Raw genomic sequence first — 25,679 nt, forward strand, 5'->3', positions numbered from 1 at the left:
AATAAATAAATAAAAGAAAAAAATGTTGACAATTGCACACCTTGAAGAACTCTTGGATTGCAATGTTTGAGACAATATCTTGGTTTAAAGATAATTTTAAGTGAGATGATTCTGTTATTTATGCTTCAATTCTTTTCCCACCTGCATGTTATCGTACCAAGCAAAATGGAGTACTTGTTGATAGGCAATGTCGTTATCATTGACAATATTTCATTGAAACTCTCTAACTGCACATACCAGATGCATGAGATAATTATCTCCACTACATGAGAATTTCTATGTATCTTTTTTGTAAGTTAATACTTTTGAATAGGGATTTGTATGAGTCAAGTTGGGTTAGTTTGGGTTAAGGGATTTTTTCAACCCAGCCCACCATTGCGAGTTAAAAAAAACCCAACCCAAAACAATCCACATGGATCAAATCGGATCCATGGATTGGATAAATTTTTTTAATTACTATTATTATTAAATTGATCATTAGAACAATACCAAACCAACACAAATTATTTAAGAAGAACTTAAGGTTTGAGTTTTATTTAGGTGGGGGTTGGGTTGATTAAGCGAAATTGTGAATATTATGACTTGAACCCAACCTAATCCATTGTAATATATATATATATATATATATATATAATTATTAAAAAAAAAAATCACAATCCAACCTAACCCACCAACCTCTAAAAACGGGCCTAAATCAGTGAGTTGGGTTAGATTGGGTCACTTTTAGTGGGTTGATATGTTCGCGAGTAGGTGACACACCCCTACTTTTGAATGCCAATCAATATCCTAGAACAATGGGATGACTTTTGAGAATTATTTGTAAAAGATAGAAAAAATGATGCCACTTCTTTGGAAATAATCTCATCTATATCATATCATATATCACATCATATCATATCATATACTATATATAATAGCAGAAGCTGAGAGAAAGTTGATTCCTACAATTAAGGAGATGTTGTCATGTAGGAAAAGGGACTATCTAAAATTCAGACATGTTTAAATTAAGAAGTGATAAATTACATTGTTTGGTAATGCTATAACGAGTAATGCTACAGATACAAACTAATTTACAACATTTTTACAAACTGCTGATGTGGCTTTAGTAATTTTCAAATAATTATTGATAAACATAAATGTGATGTTAGTGGTGGACCCATATTAGAACTAATAAGAATTTGTCACATCAATAGTTTGTAAAAATATTGTAAAATAATTTGTGACTATAGCATTATTCATGCTATTACACCGTTTAAAACCAATAAAATATAATGTTTCGCTACGTTAAAACATTGTTGGGAGCCCTATTGGTATAAAAGGAAATTGCTTAAAAAAAACAAAAAACAAAAAACAAAGACTGCTACACGGAGAAAGGAGAGAGAGATCGACAGAAAAGAGAGAGAAATAGAGAGATAGAGATGGAGAGAAGGGCGCCACCCTGATCTTCTACCATCATCGTATTCCCAATCAAAAGTTCAAACTCACTCTAATTTCAGTTTCTCCTCCTATGAATACTCTCTCTTTTTCTTCCTTTTGAATTTTCTTAACACCAACGCTTGAGATACGGAGATAGAGAAGGAGGAAAAAAAAAATGCTTGCGATACAAAGATGAGAAGGAGACAAAGTTCATACCCACCACCGTTCGTTCCCCTGCCAAAATTATACCACCAGAACCGGCATCGGTAACTTAAAGGTACATGCAGGAATTGAGATACGGACATAGAGAGAACTACCACTGGTAAGTTTTTCTTTTTTTTTCATTCTTTCTTAGATTTGGGTATAGGTATGAAATATGAATTAGTTTTGAGAAATTTGGTTGGATTGATTTTAATTTAGGTATTTGGGTTACATTAGGTTTTGATTTGATGTTATATGTGATTTAGGTTTGGAAAGGGCAAAGACAGAGAAATAAGAGAGAACGTGAGTTCGTTATTCAGAAAGAGCATTGGTAACCAGAGAAATCAGACATCTTCCTATCAGAACACCACAAGTGGGTTAAATCTAATTTCCCCTAAAGATGATAGATTATGAGTAACTAGCTAAATTCTCGCACGATGTGTAGTGCAACTTATTATTAGTTTTCTCCAATATTTCAATAAGTTTACCCAGAATCTTGTAACTTAATTAGTAGGCATTTCAATTTGCAATAGAGACATTCATGATTCAGATCTCTCAACTATCGATGTATAAATAAATTTTTGAATAAATTTCCTTGTAAAAAATTGTAATCCATAGTTATTTTATAGACAAAATAGAAATCACACTATATATATGTGTTTACAAATTGAAAATTGCTTGATAACTAATATAGATAAGCATGTTTCGTGTCTACTAAAAAAAATGCATATATCTTTCAATTTTTTTTTTTTTACATTTTTGATTGTGTGTTACTAATTTTTTCCCCACTCTGTTGGACATTGCTTCAATTATTGCATGATATAGTGTTTAAATTATTTCTCACATAAAAAAAAAAAATCTTTTTCATATAAATCTTAGAAAAATTATATTAAAATTTCATTATGCTATAACAAAATAAATATATTTATTCTATTACACACAAACACACACACACACATATATATATATATACTAGTTGCTAACCCGTGCGATGCACGGGAAAATTTTTAGTAACTATAAGATTTCAACAAATCAAATGCTTTAAAATTTGAAAATCTTAAAGAACTTACATTAGTATTCATCAATTTGTTTACAAAGCCAATGCTAAATAGATCTACAAATTGCATTCTCATATCCTCTGTCATTTGCAAGGTGACAGGATTCTTTTCATTACGGTTTGCATCCTTCTATCCTTCAAAAGCTTTAAGAAGTGTCATGTGGTCACTGCATAAGAATGTGTATAAGGTTATACAAAATTCTATCATTATAATCAACATCCTAAAGCTAATATTCAATCCAAAAATGTGTAACCAATGTTACATATTAGAGTGTTGTAGAGGGCAGAGAGAAGAGCAAACATTTTCTTACAACCACGACCATATGGCTTAGAGTTCTAACCATTATTCTAAGGAACCCAACAATATCAATAACCCAAAAAGTATTGTTGTGATACATTTACTTTAGGACAAATATATTCAAGCAATCAAAATCAAGCAAATCTATCTTAAAATTACAATTTCAAACACAATCACACAAACCCACTATGAAATTCTACTTTAATTGTCTATTGCTTTCATTGAACTATTTGATTAACAAAAATACAAACATCACTTAGAGTAAGTAAAGCCAATAAAAATCACCAAAAAAGGAAAACCATCTTGCTGGAAACATCACAAAGACCAATAAATTAGACAGAAATATAAAATTAAATAAACTCATTTCCAAACATGTATCTACGAAAAACTCAAAAATATATAACAAATTTTCTTCTATCTTCATTTAATAAATTAAAAAATGATAAGAAACTATTATTCAAACTTTCATAAATTGCACTTATATGTATCGCTTTCATCAAATTATTTGATTAACAGGCATACAAATAGCACTTAGTGTAAGTAAAGCCAATAAAAATCACCAAAAAAGGAAACTATCTTGCTAGAAACATCACAGAGACCAATAAATTAGACAAAAATATAAAATTAAACAAACTCATATACTAACACATATCTATGAAAATCTAAAAAATATATAACAAATTTTTTTCTATCTTCATTTAATAAAGAAAAATGACAACAAATTGTTATTCTAACTTTCATAAATTGCACTTATATCCTTTTCTATAAGCAAGCAAAAAATGCATAGCTCAAGTTGTAATAACAAAATTGGAAAATTCTTAATGGAAGAAGGTAAGCTGTCTATGAATTCAGTCGAAGATGTAAGAGGCATACGAAAGCAATAATAACACCAATCAATCAATTATCCAACCTATCACACACTATCCTTAAGTTGATCCTAGGCACCTATTTCGGAACCCATGTTATACCCTACCATTCAAGAACTTAAGCGCAATTTACAGCATGAGCTTGGAACTTTTTATTACATGACAATGATGAAACTACCAATTTTCAACTCTCTCCTAAAATAAAACTTTTGCTCTACTGATACCTTAATTTCCCTTCTCAATTGGTTTGGAATTCGAAGAAACAAAAGCTTATAGCAAAATGTAACACTAAAAAAAGAGCTTAAAATAATTGGTAATTTGCCAAAAACAGTTAATCAACTTCATGCAATTCATTTATAAATAATGTAGGTTAAAACAAATAAGTAACTGTGCTAAATATTACATTTGTGTGTGTATATATACACACACACAGACACACATTGCACATATATTTTCTTTCACGTTTTCACACATATTTTATAAGATCCTGGTAAGGCACCTTAACTAATGGTTCATGAATGTTAAACACAATTTAATGATTTAAACATTATTAAATAAGTGGAAACTAAATGAAACTCACCAGCATTTTACTTTTCACATTGAAAATCAAACCTGCATCAGCAACTGCAGTTGGCTTTAAATGCTCCAATAGCCTTGATAGCCACTTGGACATCATTCCAAATTTACTTCAAATGGCTAATTTCTTACAAACGGGCAGAGCAATCTAATTAATTCATATAGGTACATTAAAAAAAAAAAAAAAAAAAAAAAAAAAAAAACAAAAAACAAAACAAAAGAGCATGGCCATTATGATTGATAACTCAATTGAACATGATCAAATTAAATAGAGTGAAACTCCCTGCATACAAATTCAAGCACAACTTCTTTGTTATTTTTTGCTAATAACCTACAGCCTCCTATTTTTCTTTTTCTTTTTCTTTTTCTCTCTAGCTTAAGGTTTATTGTGAACTCTCAATATTCATGGGCACTTGATGGATAGGAAAGAAAAATAAAAAGGGATAGAAAACACAGAGCATTTTAAAATATAAAGGCAGCCAAATATCTTGTAGTTTAATTAACACTTCCACTACCCTATAAGTTGTGGAGACTCATTTTGCACAAACCACCACATAAAAGAATCTCAAAGCATTGTCCTAAAACAGCCAATCTAATGCAAGCTTAACAAATAAAATTTTTGAATATAATCTGATTTTTATCTTGTCTTCAAAATTTATCTATTAATCTTGAATAATTTTGTAACTTCAAGTTCAAATCTCAAATATGCAATTCAATTTTATTCAAAGTGAAGTTCCTCCTGGGGAAAATCTAATTGTTCTAATAATCACTTTCTTATATGCTTTGACACCAAATGGGTATTAATTAACTAAATTTGACATCACTAATCCAATGAAGCTCACCAAAGACCACAAAACATTTATATGAAAATCAATAGTTTCATTACTTTAAAATAGATCATAACACTATAACTCTGAATTCAGAAATATATTTTGAGAGCAAAACCTTAGAAACCAAAAGTACACAACCTACTAATATTAAATCATGCACAATAAACATGCATAATGCGGTAAACTTATATAATCTCTCAAATTAAACCCTCCAAAATATGGACATCTTGTTATTCCACAATTAAACTGCACTCCAAATACCCAACAGACACCTATTGCTTGACAAAAGTAGCCAGATCCTGGATTAATGTTCTTCTCAGAAATTGAATCTGCACAAAACAATCACAAAGCAATAAATCTACACAAAACAATCACATTATGAATCAATCATTAATGGTCATATGTCTCCAATTTGTGTCACCAACAATAGAGCAGAAAAATTTACAAAACAACAAATCTAATGTTGACAAATAAGTTGTGCTAATTTGTTCCCTTTGCAATCACTTATCACATATCTCTTTAATTAAGATTTTATGTGTTTCATCTGCTAGAATAGCTTAAAAAGAATAATTGATGGAGTTTCACTACAATTCTACTATAAAACAAAACAACAGCTACAACCCAATTGAGAAGATTAAATTTCTTCCAAAATTTTACAATCAGAGACAGACCAAAACGAAAAATACATGAACTTGTAAAGAAGAGGTAGGAGGTTTGAAAAAAAAAAAAAAAAAAAAAAACAGGGGACTGTGTGGAGACAAAGAAGGTTGACGTTTTAGGTGCCCAAATAATTATTTAATCAAACAAACGATTAAGCTAAGCTAAATCGGATGTGCTAAAAAACCTAGATAGCAAAATAAAGCAAAACTTGAAGGTAAAGCAAAACCTGTAGGATTGTTGTTAGATTTTGACGGTTGAGAGGCTCTTCAATACCATCTCCACTTTCTTACAAAACCTGTAGAATTTGATTTTCTATGAGTGTTTTCCTCACTTCAACAAAAATGAATAGAGAGAAAAAGGGGTTAGGAATTGAAATCCCTAAATTGACAGAAAAACCTAATTAAAAACGAAATCCTTAAATTGACAGAAAAACCATTATGCGCCTGGGCAATCAAATCCTTATGGGGAGGAGTCAAAATCATGGGCAAACTAATAGCTTGAATTTTACCTGGCTTCTGGAATTTCATCTCAATATATAAACCCTTCAGCAGTTCTTTTGACTGATTCAAGTCCTCGAAAGTACTCGCCAATGTATACAGGGTATCATTCACAGTAACCTACATCAAATTAACCCCCTAATATATCAAAAACCAAAATTGAAAACTGAAAAAAAAAAAAACATATCTATTAGACTCAACTATACATGTGTGTTTCTGCGTTCATGTTCCAAGTAACATAATAATAGGAATTAAAACTATAGAACACTATATCTATTACCACATTGTATAAGCATCAAAACAAAAAGTAATATCAATGATAAAGATTCAAAACCCTAATTAGGATCTCAAACTATAATCAAAATCAGTACTTTATTATATTTTAACCAAAAGTAGCAGCAAAGGTATTGAGTTGATCGAAACCCTAATTAGAACAGGCAAATAAAGAAATTCAAATCTTGGTGATGTGAGAGATTGATGGTACCGCAGTGATGAGCGTTTTGGTGTCGTCGATGGTCAAGGCCTCAACGTTGACGAAGTAGCCGTGTCCTCCAAAGGCTTGTCGTCTTCTTCGTCGCCCCAGTGTTTCGTCTCCGTCTTTGGAACAAGGATTTCCTGTGGCAGTGGCGACGGAGCAGCAGCCATGGTGTTTTACTGAGGCAGTGGCTGTAGCGGTGTCAGTGGTGTGCAGAGCAACAGCCGTGGTGTTTTCCTGAGGCGGTGGCTGTAGCGGTGTTAGTGGTGTGCGGAGCAGCAGCCGTGGTGTGTGTGTGTGTTTGTGAGAGAGAGAGAGAGAGAGAGTGATCGATAAAAAAAAACTTCTTTGGGGAGAGTATATATATATATATATATATATATTAATAGATGGAGAGTATATGTTCAACGCAAAAAAAAAAAAAAAAAAAAAAAAATCAGCAAAAAAAAATAGACGGAAAGTATATATATTTAATAAAAAGAAAAAAATTCAGATTTAAAAATTAAAAAAAAATGCTGACGTGGAAAATTGTGGAGCTAGCAAAGGCTTCGGTTTTATATATATATAGATGACTGAAAAGGTTAGGAAATTTAAAGGACTAAGATTTATTTTAGTGAATTCACAAATATTTAATTTTTTTTATAGCTTTTGTGTCAAATGTTGTCAGAGCAACTAAACATGAGTAAGAAAGTCATATTCTAATTTATTTATTATTATTATTCCAACTAAAAATTATCTCTCTTATATAGAATTTATAAAAATATTCATATAAATTCATTTGATATAAATAATTAATGCACAACTATAGATAATTAATATATTCATTTACTCTACTGTCTAATTTAATGAACTAATACTTTAATATAAATGCAAAATTTGTTGATTTCAAATTTTAAATAAAAAGAGTTTCAAGGAATGCACCACATGACACATTCTTAACATGAGGTCTCTGCATTTATATAATTTAAATTAATTTTATTTTCAATCTTGTCTTTTTATCAATAAGTACCAAAGGTCCTAAGCACATAAGCTGTCTCACTAACTCCACTCACCTCCGAAAATGTTTCCTCAAGTTTCCGCAGTCCCTGCTCAAATGAAGAATCTAAATTCTAATGCAAAACGTCCCTTGGCGAATTTTAGTCCTAGCTTATGGGGAGACCATTTTCTCTCTTATGTTAATGACTCCATGGTAGATATAATACCTCTTTTACTCGACGTGTCAGACTTCATAATAACTTTATTATTCTAATGTAAATTGATTCTTTCCAAATTTTTATTCAAATGCCATAGTCTTTAACTACTTCATCTTTAAATGACTTAAATTTGCTACACTGTGTTAATTGTTTACTTCAATTTGCTTTTGTAGGAAATCAATGACAACTTGGAGTAAGTTCAGAGGCTGAAGGAAGAAGTGGTGAAGTTGCTATTGGCACCCATTGATAAACCTTCACAAAAGTTGGAATTAATTGATGCAATCAAATGCTTGGGTGTGTCTTACCATTTTGAAAGTGAGATTGACGAAGTATTACAACAATTTTATAAAGATCATCATAATGAGGATGGTCAGAAAGACAATGATAGTCTTTACATTGTTGCTCTTCGTTTTCGATTACTTAGGCAGCAAGGTTATAACATTTCAAGTGGTAAGCCCTCTTTTTTTTGGTCTAATAAATTGCACTATTTATTTGTATAAATTATTTTAGGAAATTTAAGCTAGCACTTATCCAAAAAAAAAAAAAAAAAAAAAGAAAGAAAGAAATGTAAACTAGTTGCATTCTCATACTTGGCTCATGTCATGTAATAGCTGGTGAAGCAGATATCTTCAAAAAATTCAAAGACAACATGGGGAACTTCAAGGAATCTCTTATTCACGACGTGCAAGGAATGTTACAGTTGTATGAAGCAACACATATGAGGGTGCATGGAGAAGATATACTTGATGAAGCACTTAAGTTAACAACTACTACCTTAAATTGGTGGTGACTAATTTAAGCCCTACTCTTGCTACACAAGTAAATTGTGCCTTGAAGCCACCCATTCGAAAGTGCTTGCAAAGGGTAGAGGCAAGGCATTACTTCTCAACCTACCACGAAAATGCTTCACATAATGAAGTTCTACTAAATTTGCAAAGCTAGATTTTAACATATTACAGAAACAACACCAAAAGGAACTTAGTCATATCTCAAGGTATGCTTATGAACAATATCACTCTATCTTGGTGTAAAACTTGTACAAGACATGATTTTAAATGACAGTTTATGTTGAATTTGTACCTTAGGTGGTGGAAAGATTTGGATTTTGTGAAAAACTATCTTTTGCTCGAGATAGAGTGGTGGAGGGCTACTTTTGGGTTTTGGGGTTTACTTTGAACCCCAATACTCCATTGCTAGGAAGATACTAACCAAAAAATTTTGCACGATAACAATCATAGATGACATGTATGATGCATATGGTACTTATGAAGAATTTGAGTTGTTCACAGACTCAACTAAAAGGTTTATAGCGCAGGCGTAGGACCTAGCATGTCTTTCATTTAAGGGCTTTAAATCAACCTCTTAATTGAAATATTTAATTTTTAGGTGGGATATTACCAGTACAGACCAACTCCCAGAGTACATGAAGTTGTGTTATAAAGCACTTGTAAGGTTGAATTTATTCAACCATCTAATTGGCTTTATTCCGTGCCAAATTTGCTTGTAATTCAGCATTTAGTAACCCTGTATTTAGGTGGGTTTGTTGTAAGGGTAGTGAGTGAGATAGAGTGAAGTTTGCTCAAGAGTGTGCAAGAAAACAGAGAGTCGCGGCTGGGACTCGCGGGTGGACTCGCGGCTTCAACCCGCCAGAAGCTGCACACGTGCCAAGCATGCTGGAAGATGAACAGTCATGCTAGCTGGAGCACTACAGGACAAAACAGGACAACTGGCCATACGGTTATCTCACGACTGGAACTCGCGACTTAGTCAAGCCGCGAGGTCAAGCCGCGAGCCACCCCTGTTTTGTAAAACCTGACGTTTCACATTCCTCTCCCACTCCAATATAAATACCCCTTTTACCCACGATTGAGAGAGAGCTTCCAGAGAGAATTTTGAGAGAGAAACCCTAAAGAAAAACAAGATTGTTTCACATACAATCCCTACCTTAGAGTCTCTTCATATTCCTCAACTCTCTTCCTCTCCATTGTCAAATCCTTGAGAGGTATTTTACCAAACCTGGTTCTCACTATCATCATCACTGTGAGACAGTCGTTTGGAGTTCTGGGAAGCAGTTAGGAAGGAGCCAATCTACATTGGTTGATGCTATGGTATAGTAGCGGAATCCGAGAAGCTAGAAAAGAAAAAGGTTCGGCGCAACCTCGTTGGAGCAAGAAGCTTGGAGGGCTTAGGTGCACTGGGTAGATTAGGCTTGGAGGGTCTTTTGCTGTCCTTGTATCCCAACTGTATTTTCTAGTGGATTGATTACCGATTGGAGGGCGGCGGAGAGGTTTTTCGCCGAGGTCTTCAGTTTCCTCTTCGATAACACGTCGCGTGTTGTCTTTGTGTTTGCATCTTCCTTCCTCTCTATCTTTGCCTTTATATTATCTGCTGTGATTTTATTATGTTATGGTTTAGATAGTTTTTATTCTATTTCACATTATAGCATATGTTAAGTTTCCGCACACTTGTTGTTTGACATATTGCTTGTGTTGATTAAGTTAATTTTTGGGGGTCTAAACGTTCAAAAGTGTTTTGTACACGTTTTTGAACTTTCAATTGGTATCAGAGTGGGTACACTGTTATTGGTTTCATTACCATTGTGTGATCCTTGACTCCCTTTTGAGATGGATAGGTCTCAATCCCTTAATGCACCTCCATATTTTGATGGTAGTAATTATGCCTTTTGGAAGGTTCGCATGAGAGCCTTTCTTTGTTCTATTGATGAATCTGTTTGGGATGCTGTTGAGATTGGTTGGACCAAACCTGAGGCAGCCAAATCCACATGGGATAAGGCAGCCCTTGCTGCATCTAATGCTAACAGTAAAGCACTCAATGCTATTTTCTGTGGTGTGTCTCCAGATGAATTTCACAGGATTTCACATATTACCATTGCCAAAGAAGCATGGGAGATTTTGGAAACCACCTATGAAGGCACAAAGAAAGTGAAAGACACTAAGTTGCAAATGTTGACCACTCGGTTTGAGGAGCTCAAAATGAGTGAGGATGAGTTTTTTGACTCTTTCTATGGAAAGCTAAATGAGGTGGTTGTCAGTAAGTTCAACTTGGGGGAGAAAACGGAGGACTCAAAGATTGTAAGGAAGATCCTTCGATCATTGCCGGAAAGTTTTCGTGCAAAAGTGACAGCCATTGAAGAGAGCAAGGACCTTGATGACATCAAAGTGCAGGAGCTGGTTGGTTCTCTGCAGACTTATGAGATGTCGCTGCCCAATCAACAGAAGAGTAAATCTCTTGCTCTAAAGACCATTAATGAGAAGGTGGAAGATCAAGACTCATCGGGAGAAGATGGGGTTGACAAAGATGTAGCTTACCTTGTCAAAAATTTCAGGAAGTTTTTGAAATTCAAAAACAGTGGCAAATTTGATGATAAAAGAAAATTCCAAAGTTCTGGAAGGGAGAAGAGGGATTTCAAAAAGAAAGATGTAAAAGAATCCCAATCCACACAAGGTGTCACTTGTTTTGAATGCAACGGGCATGGACACTTTAAGAAGGAATGTCCGAACTATTTGAAATCGAAAGGTAAAGTGTATGCCACGACCTTGAGTGACTCGGATTCGTCTGACTCAGAATCTGAAGAGAGCTGTGATGGAGAGGGGAACTATTCAGCTTTTATGACTATTGCTCATGTTGAGTCTTCGGAGGAGTTAAATCTGCTTGTTCAAGACCTTGGAGAACATAGTGATGATGAATCACTAGGAATTGTTGAAGAATCAGATGCTGAAGAAAATGAAAGCACAGCAAATCTTCAAGAGAATTATAACTCACTCTTGGAGAAGTCGGGTGAGTACACAAGGGTGGCCAAGGCTGCTGTGAGAAAAATGAAGAAGGCTGAGGAGGACTACAAAAGTCTCCTAATCCGATATAGGGAGGCCAAATGTGAGATTGAGACTCTGAATGGTGAATTGTCCGAAGCTTACACAAAAGTGAGATTTCTTGAGAATGAGGTTGTGCAAGCGAATGCTAAGATAGAGAGGGTCACCACCAAGAAGCTAGATGATGTTATATCTTCTCAAAAGAGCTTCTCAGACAAATCCGGATTGGGGTATACCGGAGGAAGTAGTTCATCTGTAAATATCACTAAAGAAGTGAAGTTTGTGAAGGCAAAAGATCCAGTTGTAGATGAACTTACTGGTGAGAAGCTTGAGGTGGAGGAGAAGAAGAATTTGGTGAACCAACGGATGCTGAATCCCCGTAATCAGCCTGTGGGCAGGTCTGAATCTCGTGCCAAGTCACGTCCACGACCACAAAGAGGTCCTAGAGGAACTTATGTGTGCCATTATTGCGGACTTCAAGGGCATACTTGACCAAATTGTCAAAAGCTGAGAGCAAAGAACAGTGCAACTCCTCAAAGGTCAGGAGGACCCAGAAATGATAGGAGATGTAAGGTTGAATTTATTCAACCATCTAATTGGCTTTATTCCGTGCCAAATTTGCTTGTAATTCAGCATTTAGTAACCCTGTATTTAGGTGGGATTGTTGTAAGGGTAGTGAGTGAGATAGTGTGAAGATTGCTCAAGAGTGTGCAAGAAAACAGAGTGTCGCGGCTGGTATTCGCGACTGGACTCGCGGCTTCAACCCGCCAGAAGATGCACACGTGCCAAGCATGCTGGAAGATGAACAGTCATGCTAGCTGGAGCACTACAGGACAAAACAGGACAACTGGCCATACGGTTAACTCGCGACTGGAACTCGCGACTTAGTCAAGTCGCGAGGTCAAGCCGCGAGCCACCCCTGTTTTGGAAAAACCTGACGTTTCGCATTCCACTCCACTTCAGTATAAATACCCTTTTAACCCACGATTGAAAGAGAGCTTCCAGAGAGAATTTTGAGAGAGAAACCCTAAAGAAAAACCAGATTGTTTCACCCACAATCTCTACCTTAGAGTCTCATCAAATTCCCTCACTCTCTTCCTCTCCATTGTCAAATCCTTGAGAGGCTTTATACCAAACCTGGTTCTCACCATTATCATCTCTGTGAGACAGTCGTTTGGAGTTCTGGGAAGCAGTTAGGAAGGAGCCAATATTCATTGGTTGATGCTACGGTGTAGTAGCGGAATCCGGAAAGCTAGAAAAGAAAAAGGTTCGGCGCAACCTCGTTGGAGCAAGAAGCTTGGAGGGCTTAGGTGCATTGGGTAGATTAGGCTTGGAGGGTCTATTGCTGTCCTTGTATCCCAACTGTATTTTCTAGTGGATTGATTACCGCTTGGAGGGCGGCGGAGAGGTTTTTCGCCGAGGTCTTCGGTTTCCTCTTCGATAACATATCTGGTGTTATCTCTGTGTTTGCATCTTCCTTCCTCTCTATCTCTGCCTTTACATTATCTGCTGTGGATTATTTTGTTATGGCTTAGATAGTTGTTTAACCAATTCCATATTATAGCATATGTTAAGTTTCCGCACACTAGTTGTTTAACATATTGCTTGTGTGGATTAAGTTGGTTTTTGGGGGTCTAAACGTTCAAAAGTGTTTTTGTACACGTTTTTGAACTTTCAGGAGAACTTGGGCAGGTGATCAATCTAGAGAGCAAAATGGAGATCCCGGAATGATGAACGTGATGAAGATGATTGGTGCATTCACCAACTGCTTGGAAAGCTTCTCACGAAGGTTTGAAAGCCCTAACTCCCGTACCCAATCCTATAAGGAAATCACCCCAAACGCAAGTGACGTGTGGGTGAAAAGGGGTACTCATGCATAAGCATTACAACATGTCCATGCATTAATACTTCCTATGCTTTGTGACTATGTTTGTTTGGTTTGCTTGCTGGTTTTGATGTTGGTTGTTTGCTTATCTTCTTGTGTATATGTTTTTGTTATGTTTGTTTTATCATTCTTTTTGTGTCTTGTGTCAAAAATCCAAAAATCACATAAAAATTAGAAAATCAAAAAGCTTGATTGACTTTGTTGAGATTTTGTCTCAAAACTTGTTTTGCCTTGTACTTTTGTGCAAATGGCTTTGTGCATTTTCGAGCATTGCTTGTTTTCATGCACCTATATCTCAGTGGGAGAAATCTTGAAATCTATGTGATTGTTGTAAATAGATCTTCAAACTTGTCATGAATGATTAGTGAATGGTTATGTTGATCTTGAGACATGCATAGACTTGTGTCTATATCTCTTCCCACTCTTTATTTTATGTTTTTGCTAAAAAGAGCTCACCAAATGTAAATCTCCAAATGAAAAGAGATATTGAGCTGCAAAAGCCTGTCGCACATTCTAGTATTTGACTAGGAAAAAGGGTAAGCGACCTTATATTAAAAGTGAATGTTCATTCAAAAAGGCCAAAGGCCTGTTCTTCAAAGAGAAATGTTATATATCTCTCTCACAATGAGAGATGATTGCCTCAAAAGATCAAAAAGATCAAATGTTGTGATTAAAAGTGGAGTCAAATGAAAAGCTCCAAGTTATGTTATCAAGTTGTGTGGGAGGTCATATATACATATTTCTATAATTGAGATTGGTCACATGATCTAGTGCTAATTGTGTATGCCTTGGTTGAATTGATCATTGAAGCTTCACATTAGACGAAGGACTATCTCATTGTTGGTATCCACACACAACACACAAGTTTATGTTCAATAAATGCCATATTCATTTGTGTGATTGTACTTGATGAAATATGTTTTCACATGCTCAATCTTTGTTATTTCAAGCACAAAAAGATTTTTGAGTGTTTTAGGTGTTTTTGGAAAGTATTTTGTTTAAAAAATCTGAAAATTTCAAAAATACAGTTTTGCCCTGTTCTAGCGGCTCAGTCGCGGGTGTGTCAAGTCGCGAGCCTCAGTCGCCTCTTCGCTGGTCATTTTTGGCGACTTGTTCGCGAGTGGAAGGTCCAGTCGCGAGGTTCACTCAGAGATTTTCGCGGCTCAGCTCGCGACTCACTCGCGGGTAGACCTTCCAGTCGCGAAAAACACTTAGAAAAATTTTTCAAAATTTTGTTCTTGTGTATTTTGGCGGCTTGAGCTGGCGACTGTGTGGCGACTCGATCAAGTCGCGAAAATCGCGTGTTTGGCAGAAACAGGAGCAGTTTTTAAACTTTTTCAGTTTTTCCCTCGAATTTTTGTGACTGTTCATCTTCTCTCTAAACTATCTCCCTCCCAAACACTCCGTGTTCCCATTTCCAATCTCCATTGTTGCATTCTTGTAGCTCAAAATCGTCAAGTTCCAGGTATGGGTTTTCTGCTCTACACTCTTTTCTACTTGATTTTGTGCTTTTCCCTTTGATTTTTCGCATATGATTGTGTTTTTTGAAATGGGTTTTTGTTTCGGTTTCTGCTCCGTGTTCATGCTTAGCTTGTGGTTGCTGTTGCTATAGTTTGTGTTGATGATAGTCATTTCCTTATTGCTCTTCATCTTGTGCTTAGCTAAGTGTTTCTTTTGTTTCAATCTGAACCTTGAGATGTTGAGTTGTTTCTATTTGTTCCTTTTAAGGTTGTGAGTTTTACTATGCTAAATTCGCATGTTTTAGTGTGTTAATTTGTTGGGAGCTTCTGTTAGGCTCATAATAATGTGTGTGCATCATATCATTTTTCATTAACTGTCTTAATGTCATTAGGATAGTTTCTCCTTGTTGCTCATGTGTTTCCTTTCTCAGGCTTGGTTTTTCCCATGTGATAGTTCTAAGTAGCCTTTTGTTTAAATGTTCATAGTTATTTTGTGAGGATGATATCTCTTTGATAATCATGGTACTGACTAGTTCTGCACATATATTTGTCTATGCTGTTGTGGCCTTTTCTGATTGTTCACAGATGGCTCCCTCACCTCAGAAGAAGAAATCTACTGCAAAGAAGGCTGACAAGAGATTAAAAATGGATTCCAAACTGTTTAGGTCTGTCCATCACTTTGAGAGATACAAGGATAACTTCCTGAATGCAGGAATTATTCAAGAAAGGTTTGTAGATTTGGAGGACTTAAGACAAACTTTTATTCCCAGCTGTTTTGAAGGAAGAGGATGGGAAAAGCTTTTGAGTGATTTCCCTTTGGTGTGTGAACCCCTGATTAGGGAATTTTATTCAAATGCTGTGATAAAGGAGAATGAGTTAAATTGCTGGGTTAGAGGTAAAGAATTCATTTTGGATGCACATGTCATAGATGATGTACTAGGGCTTGAGGGTTTGGATGATGAGGAGTTTATCAATTTCAAGGATAGGAGTGTTTCTATTGAAACAGTTCAACAAAGGATAGGTGAACAGAGAGAAGGGAAGTGTTTGAATACCACTGCCTTTCCAGTGGACATGAGGGTTCTCACCATAATCATGATGTTTAACCTCTATCCTATTAAGAAATTGACTACAATCAATTGTGCTAGAGCAATTTTTCTGATGGATCTCAAAGAAAAGAACTTCATAGATATAAGTTCCCACATCTTTGACATCATTGTGGATGAGACAAGAACAACATCTAGGCCAAAACTGATATTTCCAAGTTTGCTAATGAGGATATTTAGAAGGAAAGGTGTTCCAATCCCTCAAGATATCAGTCACATGTCCACACCCTCTGCAATTAACAAACTTACCTGCAAAAGGATCAGTGTTAGGCTTCCAGGAGAAGAAGATGAAGGTGATGAAGGAGAGGAAGTCCTAATGGAGACTGATGCAGAGGCAGCAGGGCATGCATCCACCTCAACACCCAGGAGGAGTGGCAAAAGGTCTAGAGCTTCAACTTCTGCAGATGCACCTCCAGATGATTTCCAGATCATTCTGGAAAGGCTTGATGGGATCAGGGCAGTCCAAACTGAGCACTATGACAGGATGAGGGCCATGCAAGACCAGATTGATGTTTTGGCTGCTACACTTGACAGCTTCACTACTCAGCATGACCAGTGACCCTTTGGCCATTCCGGTCAAAAAGGGGGAGAAATTATGCAGAAAAGCAAATCTTAAGGGGGAGTAATGTGTTGAGGGGGAGTTGTCATAGTTATCAAATTCAAAAAAAAAAAAAAAAAAAAACTTTGTTTATCTACGCTTATGTTTTTGGGTATTTTGTGTGTAGCTGTTTCTAATTCGTAACTTATACTCTTGGTTTAATCTTTAATATAATGTGTTGATGTTATTCAGGAAATTCTGTGTTTGTACCCATTTGCTTTTGTAAGCTGTTAGGGTTATGTTTTTATGCATGTTTGTAGGCTTTATGGTATGTACCTTGCTTATGCAGCCTTATGCTTATGTTGAAATTAGTACTATGATCTAAATGTTCTGCATTTTGGTTTAAGTACTGTCACTCTTGTGCCCTTGTAGGATTGTTCCTAGATGCATATGCCTTGTGTGCTATGCATTGGTTGAGTGTTGAGCATACAAGTGTCTTGCCTTGTGCTTGCTAACTTGTATGTCCTTGTGTTCATTCCAAGTGTGAATGAACACTGTGATCACTACCTTGAGGTGGTCACTTGTTTGATCAAGCCATGGTTTGTATCTTACTCCATCTTTGCTTGATCACACTCTGCCTGTTTCATATGCATTTATATTTTTCTGCTTACAATGATCATAGTGTATTGTTGTGTTTTAGGAGTATATTGTTCATATGATTCAAGTGCTTCACAGCTTCTAGAGTTAGGTGTGAGTGAGTTTTGTTCAACTGTTCCCAACTCACATGTTAAGTCTAGAGTCTGTTTTAGGGTTTTGTCACGGAATAGCCAAAGGAGGAGATTGTAAGGTTGAATTTATTCAACCATCTAATTGGCTTTATTCCGTGCCAAATTTGCTTGTAATTCAGCATTTAGTAACCCTGTATTTAGGTGGGTTTGTTGTAAGGGTAGTGAGTGAGATAGAGTGAAGTTTGCTCAAGAGTGTGCAAGAAAACAGAGAGTCGTGGCTGGGACTCGCGGGTGGACTCGCGGCTTCAACCCGCCAGAAGCTGCACACGTGCCAAGCATGCTGGAAGATGAACAGTCATGCTAGCTGGAGCACTACAGGACAAAACAGGACAACTGGCCATACGGTTATCTCACGACTGGAACTCGCGACTTAGTCAAGCCGCGAGGTCAAGCCGCGAGCCACCCCTGTTTTGTAAAACCTGACGTTTCACATTCCTCTCCCACTCCAATATAAATACCCCTTTTACCCACGATTGAGAGAGAGCTTCCAGAGAGAATTTTGAGAGAGAAACCCTAAAGAAAAACAAGATTGTTTCACACACAATCCCTACCTTAGAGTCTCTTCATATTCCTCAACTCTCTTCCTCTCCATTGTCAAATCCTTGAGAGGTATTTTACCAAACCTGGTTCTCACCATCATCATCACTGTGAGACAGTCGTTTGGAGTTCTGGGAAGCAGTTAGGAAGGAGCCAATCTACATTGGTTGATGCTATGGTATAGTAGCAGAATCCGGGAAGCTAGAAAAGAAAAAGGTTCGGCGCAACCTCGTTGGAGCAAGAAGCTTGGAGGGCTTAAGTGCACTGGGTAGATTAGGCTTGGAGGGTCTTTTGCTGTCCTTGTATCCCAACTGTATTTTCTAGTGGATTGATTACCGCTTGGAGGGCGGCGGAGAGGTTTTTCGCCGAGGTCTTCGGTTTCCTCTTCGATAACACATCGCGTGTTGTCTTTGTGTTTGCATCTTCCTTCCTCTCTATCTTTGCCTTTATATTATCTGCTGTGATTTTATTATGTTATGGTTTAGATAGTTTTTATTCTATTTCACATTATAGCATATGTTAAGTTTCCGCACACTTGTTGTTTGACATATTGCTTGTGTTGATTAAGTTAATTTTTGGGGGTCTAAACGTTCAAAAGTGTTTTGTACACGTTTTTGAACTTTCAGCACTCTTGGATCTTTATGAAGAAATTGAGGATGAGATGTCCAAGGAAGGAATCATACCTTGCTTACTACGCAACAGGTGTGGTATAATACTATTAGTTAATTCACTTGAACTTTCATGAAAAAAAAAATTAATTCACTTGAATACATCCCCTTTAATTTCATTAAATTTGGATGTTATAGTAGCAATATTTTGTAATATTATTAATTAATTCATTTGTACTTTCACCTAAAAAAATTAATTTGCTTGTACCCATCCCCTTTTTTCTCATTAAAGTTGGATTTTATACTCACAATATTTTATGCTTTAATGGAACCAGATGAAAAAACTTTGTCAAGCCTATTTTGTTGAAGCCAAGTGGCTTCACGAAGGATACATACCCACAATGGATGAGTATATGAGTAACGCACTAATATCTACTTGTTGCCCTGCTCTTATAATCTTATCTTTTGTTGGCATGGGAGATATGGTAACACAAGAGGCCTTCGAATGGGTCTCCAAGGTGCCTAAGATTGTCAAAGCAGCATCAACCATAACCAGGCTAATGGATGACATTGTCTCCAATGAGGTACATAAAAGATTAGTCCATCACTGCAACTCAATTATAGGCCTATAAAAAATGACACTATATTTTTTTGAATTTATTTGTTGCAGTTTAAGCAAAATAGAAAGCATCCTGTCTCAGGCATTGAATGCTGCATGAAGCAACATGGTATCTCAAAGGAAGAGGAACATGACGAATTTCAAAAGCAAATCGTGAATGCATGGAAGGTTATAAACGAAGGATGCCTTAGACATACTCAAGTACCAATGCCTCTCCTCATACGTGTTCTCAATTTCTCACAAGCAATTTGTAAGGTTGAATTTATTCAACCATCTAATTGGCTTTATTCCGTGCCAAATTTGCTTGTAATTCAGCATTTAGTAACCCTGTATTTAGGTGGGATTGTTGTAAGGGTAGTGAGTGAGATAGTGTGAAGATTGCTCAAGAGTGTGCAAGAAAACAGAGTGTCGCGACTGGTACTCGCGGCTGGACTCGCGGCTTCAACCATCCAGAAGATGCACACGTGCCAAGCATGCTGGAAGATGAACAGTCATGCTAGCTGGAGCACTACAGGACAAAACAGGACAACTGGCCATACGGTTAACTCGCGACTGGAACTCGCGACTTAGTCAAGCCGCGAGCCACCCCTGTTTTGGAAAAACCTGACGTTTTGCATTCCTCTTCACTCCAGTATAAATACCCTTTTAACCCACGATTGAAAGAGAGCTTCCAGAGAGAATTTTGAGAGAGAAACCCTAAAGAAAAACCAGATTGTTTCACCCACAATCTCTACCTTAGAGTCTCATCAAATTCCCTCACTCTCTTCCTCTCCATTGTCAAATCCTTGAGAGGTCATTATACCAAACCTGGTTCTCACCATTATCATCCCTGTGAGACAGACATTTGGAGTTCTGGGAAGCAGTTAGGAAGGAGCCAATATTCATTGGTTGATGCTACGGTGTAGTAGCGGAATCCGGAAAGCTAGAAAAGAAAAAGGTTCGGCGCAACCTCGTTGGAGCAAGAAGCTTGGAGGGCTTAGGTGCATTGGGTAGATTAGGCTTGGAGGGTCTATTGCTGTCCTTGTATCCCAACTGTATTTTCTAGTGGATTGATTACCGCTTGGAGGGCGGCGGAGAGGTTTTTCGCCGAGGTCTTCGGTTTCCTCTTCGATAACATATCTGGTGTTATCGCTGTGTTTGCATCTTCCTTCCTCTCTATCTCTGCCTTTACATTATCTGCTGTGGTTTATTTTGTTGTGGCTTAGATAGTTGTTTAATCAATTCCATGTTATAGCATATGTTAAGTTTCCGCACACTAGTTGTTTAACATATTGCGTGTGTTGATTAATTTGGTTTTTGGGGGTCTAAACGTTCAAAAGTGTTTTTGTACACGTTTTTGAACTTTCAATTGGTATCAGAGCGGGTACACTTGTTGTGGTTTAAATACCTAAGTGTGATCCTTGACCCCTTGTGTTTATTTGCCATGGATTGTGCTTTGTATGCCTCTTTGCATGATTTGGTTGGTGATGAATGTAACATGCCACGTGTTTGTGAAAATGTCTCTATGAGTGCTAATCCTCATAATTGTGATGACATGTTAATTGAATCCATGGGTGTTGTTGACAAACTCTTGAAGAAAAATGCTAAGAAGTTTCAAAAGAATTTGAGCAAGTTATTTTGTGAAAAGGATGATTTGATTGCTAAGCTCAATGAATCCAACAAATTGGTTGAGAAATATAAAAAATTTGCTGAAATTTCTCTTGAAAAGCTGAAAGAGTTTGAATGTTTGAATATGGACTTGGATGCTAAACTTGTTTTGTCTAACAAACTTCTTGATGATCTTAAATGTGAAAATGAATCTCTTAAGATGCATGCCAAGTGTTTGATTGCTGAACCCATTGATAAAATGGATGATAATATGTGTTGCAATCATGTTGTGGTACCCGATCTTGTGCCTAATGTGTATTCTACCTCTAAGGACAAATCGGTGTACGTTCCTCCATACAAAAGAAATCAAAATGTGGAGAGAAAGACTGTTAAGTCAAAGCCTCTGTTTAGGTCTCAACCTAAGGCTTTGGATGGATCTAAGTTTGTTCCAACTTGCCACCATTGTGGTGTGATTGGTCATATAAGACCTCAATGTCATAAGTTGAAGATGGAACAAAATCATATTGCTAGATCCCTTCCCAAAAGGCCTAGTGGACCTAAACACATTGTGTGTCACCATTGTGGTGCCTTTGGTCATCTAAGACCTCAATGCTCTAAGTTTCATGCTCTTAAAAGAATCAAAAGAAAAGAAAAACTTGAGCTTCTTGGAAGTTGTGCTAAAAAAGATAAACCGGATGTTAGTAATAATAGCATGTTGTTAAAGAAAGTGTTTAATGCTCTTAACTCCTTGTCTATGTGCATCTCCGGTTCTCATTCTTCCAACCCTCGTCTCACTTCTCATGAGACACTCATTCCAAACAATTGTTCTGTTTGGATGAGGAAGGGTTCCTATGGTTGAGCTTTTGCTCCTTTGGTCCTTGATCTAATTCTTTCGATCTTTGTAGGACCCTTCATGCATTAGATGCTTCATTGTCATGCATTTGTGCATCATGCATATCTTTATATGCATTGTTTTGTTTTTGTTTTGATCTTACTTTTATGTCTTTGGTTTGTGTGTGTAAAAATCCAAAACCACATAAAAAGTAGAAAATCAAAAAGCTTGATCGACATTGTTGAGTTTTGTCTCAAAACTTGTTTTGCCTTGTACCTTTGTGCTAATGGCTTTGTGCATTTTCGAGCATTGCTTGTTTCTTTGCACTCATATCACTGTGGAAGAAATCTTAAAATCTATGTGATTGTTGTAAATAGATCTTCAAACTTGTCATGAATGATTAGTGAATGGTTATGTTGATCTTGAAACTTGCATAGACTTGTGTCTATATATCTTCCCACTCTTTATTTTTGTTTTTGCTAAGAAGAGCTCACCAAATGTAAATCTCCAAATGAAAAGAGATATTGAGTTGCAAAAGCCTGTCGCACATTCTAGTATTCGACTAGGAAAAAGGGTAAGCGACCTTATATTAAAGAGAATGTTTATTCAAAAAGCCAAAGGCTTGTTCATTAAAGTGAAATATCAAATATCACTCTCACAATGAGAGGTGATTGTCTCAAGAGATCAAAATGATCAAATGTTATGGAGTCAAATGTAAAGCTCCAAGATATGTTATCAAGTTTTGTGGGAGGTCATATATATACATATTTCTATAATTGAGATGGATCACTTGATCTAGTGCTAATTGTGTATGCCTTGGTTGAATTGATCATTGAAGCTTCACATTAGACTAAGGACAATCTCATTGTTGATATCCACACACAACACACAAGTTTATGTTCAATAAATGCCATATTCATTTGTGTGATTGTACTTGATGAAATGTGTTTTCACATGCTCAATCTTTGTTAATTCAAGCGCAAAAAGATTTTTGAGTGTTTTAGGTGTTTTTGGAAAGTATTTGGTTAAAAAAAAATCTGAAATTTTTTCAAGAAACCCAGTTTTGCCCTGTTTTGGCGACTCAGTCGCGGGTAAGTCAAGTCGCGAGACTCAGTCGCGTCTTCGCGGGTCATTTTTGGCAACTTGTTCGCGAGTGGAAGGTCCAGTCGCGAGGGGAAGGTCCAGTCGCGAGGGTTACTCAGAGATTTTGGCGGCTCAGCTCGCGACTCTCTCGCGGGTAGACCCTCTAGTCGCGAAAAACACTTAGAAAATTTTTCAAAATTTTGTCTTTGAGTGTTTTGGCGGCTTGCCCTGGCGACTTAACTCAGTCGCGAAAATCGCGTGTTTTGCATATTGAGGGTTATTTTCCAAAATTTTTTCATTTTTCCCTCCTGCATCTTTCTTTTTGTTCTTACCTTCATCTCTTACCCTCGTTTCTCCTTGACCCTTTGTCTATTCCTGACAAAAAGGGGGAGAGTATACTCTAAAGAGTATGTCGGAGTGTTTTGTCATTTCTATATGACTCTTGTGCACATCCTTAGGGGGAGAAATTCTATTTCTCATGCACATTTGTAGGGGGAGAGATATTCCATAGGGGAGATGCATATACCAAGGGGGAGAAGACATTGTGTTAACTAGAAAACCTTGTTCTGTTTGTTTTCTTGTTGGCTTTATGGTGCTTTGTGTTATGCTTTGGTGTTCTCATTGCATCATGTTTGTGCTTTGGACAAGCATATATCCCTATGTTATTATGCTTCATTGAATGCATGTTCAGATGATCATTTGCTATTTGTTATACTTGTCATTTATTACTTGCTTTACCTTGAGGGTCTAATGTGTTTTGTGCAAGTGTTTCAGGGTACAAGTATATATATGTTCTAAGTGCATCACAGCTTCTCATCATTTTGAAGGGGAGAAACTTTAAGCACTTTTGGTTTATATTGTTTAAGTTTTATTCAATATAATGTGATTTGTACCCATGTGCTTTTGTAAGCTTTTAGGGTTAATGTTTTATGCATAGTTTGTAGGCCTTGTGGTATGTACCATGCTTAAGTGCAGCCTTTATGCTATGTTGAAATCAGTACTTTAATCTAAATGTTATGCATTGTGATTATTGTACTGTCACTCTTGTGCCCTTGTAGGATTGTTCCTAGATGCATATGCCTTGTGTGCTATGCATTGGTTGAGTGTTGTGCATACAAGTGTCTTGCCTTGTGCTTGTTAACTTGTATGTCCTTGTGTTCATTCCAAGTGTGAATGAGCACTGTGATCACTACTTTGTGGTGTTCACTTGGTTGATCAAGCCATGGTTTGTTCATTAACTCCATCTTATGCTTGATCTCATATTGCCTGTTTCATATGCATTAATAATTTTCTGCTTACAATGATCATGGTGTATTGTTGTGTTTCAGGAGTTTATGTTCATATGATTCAAGTGCTTCACAGCTTCTAGAATTAGGTGTGAGTGAGTTTTGATCAACTGTTCCCAACTCACATGTTAAGTCTAGAGTCTGTTTTAGGGTTTTGTCACGGAATAGCCAAAGGGGGAGATTGTAAGGTTGAATTTATTCAACCATCTAATTGGCTTTATTCCGTGCCAAATTTGCTTGTAATTCAGCATTTAGTAACCCTGTATTTAGGTGGGATTGTTGTAAGGGTAGTGAGTGAGATAGTGTGAAGATTGCTCAAGAGTGTGCAAGAAAACAGAGTGTCGCGGCTGGTACTCGCGGCTGGACTCCCGGCTTCAACCCGCCAGAAGATGCACACGTGCCAAGCATGCTGGAAGATGAACAGTCATGCTAGCTGGAGCACTACAGGACAAAACAGGACAACTGGCCATACGGTTAACTCGCGACTGGAACTCGCGACTTAGTCAAGCCGCGAGGTCAAGCCGCGAGCCACCCCTGTTTTGGAAAAACCTGACGTTTCGCATTCCTCTTCACTCCAGTATAAATACCCTTTTAACCCACGATTGAAAGAGAGCTTCCAGAGAGAATTTTGAGAGAGAAACCCTAAAGAAAAACCAGATTGTTTCACCCACAATCTCTACCTTAGAGTCTCATCAAATTCCCTCACTCTCTTCCTCTCCATTGTCAAATCCTTGAGAGGCCATTATACCAAACCTGGTTCTCACCATTATCATCCCTGTGAGACAGACATTTGGAGTTCTGGGAAGCAGTTAGGAAGGAGCCAATATTCATTGGTTGATGCTACGGTGTAGTAGCGGAATCCGGAAAGCTAGAAAAGAAAAAGGTTCGGCGCAACCTCGTTGGAGCAAGAAGCTTGGAGGGCTTAGGTGCATTGGGTAGATTAGGCTTGGAGGGTCTATTGCTGTCCTTGTATCCCAACCGTATTTTCTAGTGGATTGATTACCGCTTGGAGGGCGGCGGAGAGGTTTTTCGCCGAGGTCTTCGGTTTCCTCTTCGATAACATATCTGGTGTTATCGCTGTGTTTGCATCTTCCTTCCTCTCTATCTCTGCCTTTACATTATCTGCTGTGGTTTATTTTGTTGTGGCTTAGATAGTTGTTTAATCAATTCCATGTTATAGCATATGTTAAGTTTCCGCACACTAGTTGTTTAACATATTGCGTGTGTTGATTAATTTGGTTTTTGGGGGTCTAAACGTTCAAAAGTGTTTTTGTACACGTTTTTGAACTTTCACAATTGATCTGCTTTGGAAGGATGAAGATGCATTCACACATTTTTGAGAAGTGTTTATACATGGTGTTACTTCATTGCTTGTTGACCCAATGCCAATTTGAACATATCATTTTTATATATAAAAAAAAAAAAAAAAAAAAAAAAAAAAAAAAAAAAAACAA

At 36.8% G+C, this 25,679-nt stretch overlaps 1 long non-coding RNA gene and 1 pseudogene across 4 annotated transcripts; one reads left to right on the forward strand and one right to left on the reverse strand.

Annotated features, from left to right (window-relative positions):
• Positions 1 to 2,648: 2,648 nt before the first annotated feature.
• Positions 2,649 to 7,013, reverse strand: LOC126718820 (uncharacterized). 4 transcript variants are annotated; one of them, XR_007653075.1, is made up of 4 exons: positions 6,886 to 7,013; positions 6,131 to 6,199; positions 4,419 to 4,534; positions 2,649 to 2,841 (listed from the first exon to the last, which is right to left on the reverse strand). It is a non-coding gene; the product is annotated as an uncharacterized LOC126718820 (long non-coding RNA). The 4 variants fall into 4 exon arrangements; XR_007653074.1 differs by having other exon boundaries at positions 4,419 to 4,562; XR_007653072.1 differs by lacking the exon at positions 4,419 to 4,534.
• Positions 7,014 to 8,266: 1,253 nt separating this feature from the next.
• On the forward strand, positions 8,267 to 25,619 carry LOC126718821 (probable terpene synthase 2; annotated as a pseudogene).
• The last annotated feature ends 60 nt before the right edge of the window (positions 25,620 to 25,679 follow it).

Source organism: Quercus robur, chromosome 3 (assembly GCF_932294415.1).
Source record: "Quercus robur chromosome 3, dhQueRobu3.1, whole genome shotgun sequence".
Classification (NCBI taxonomy): Eukaryota; Viridiplantae; Streptophyta; class Magnoliopsida; order Fagales; family Fagaceae; genus Quercus; species Quercus robur.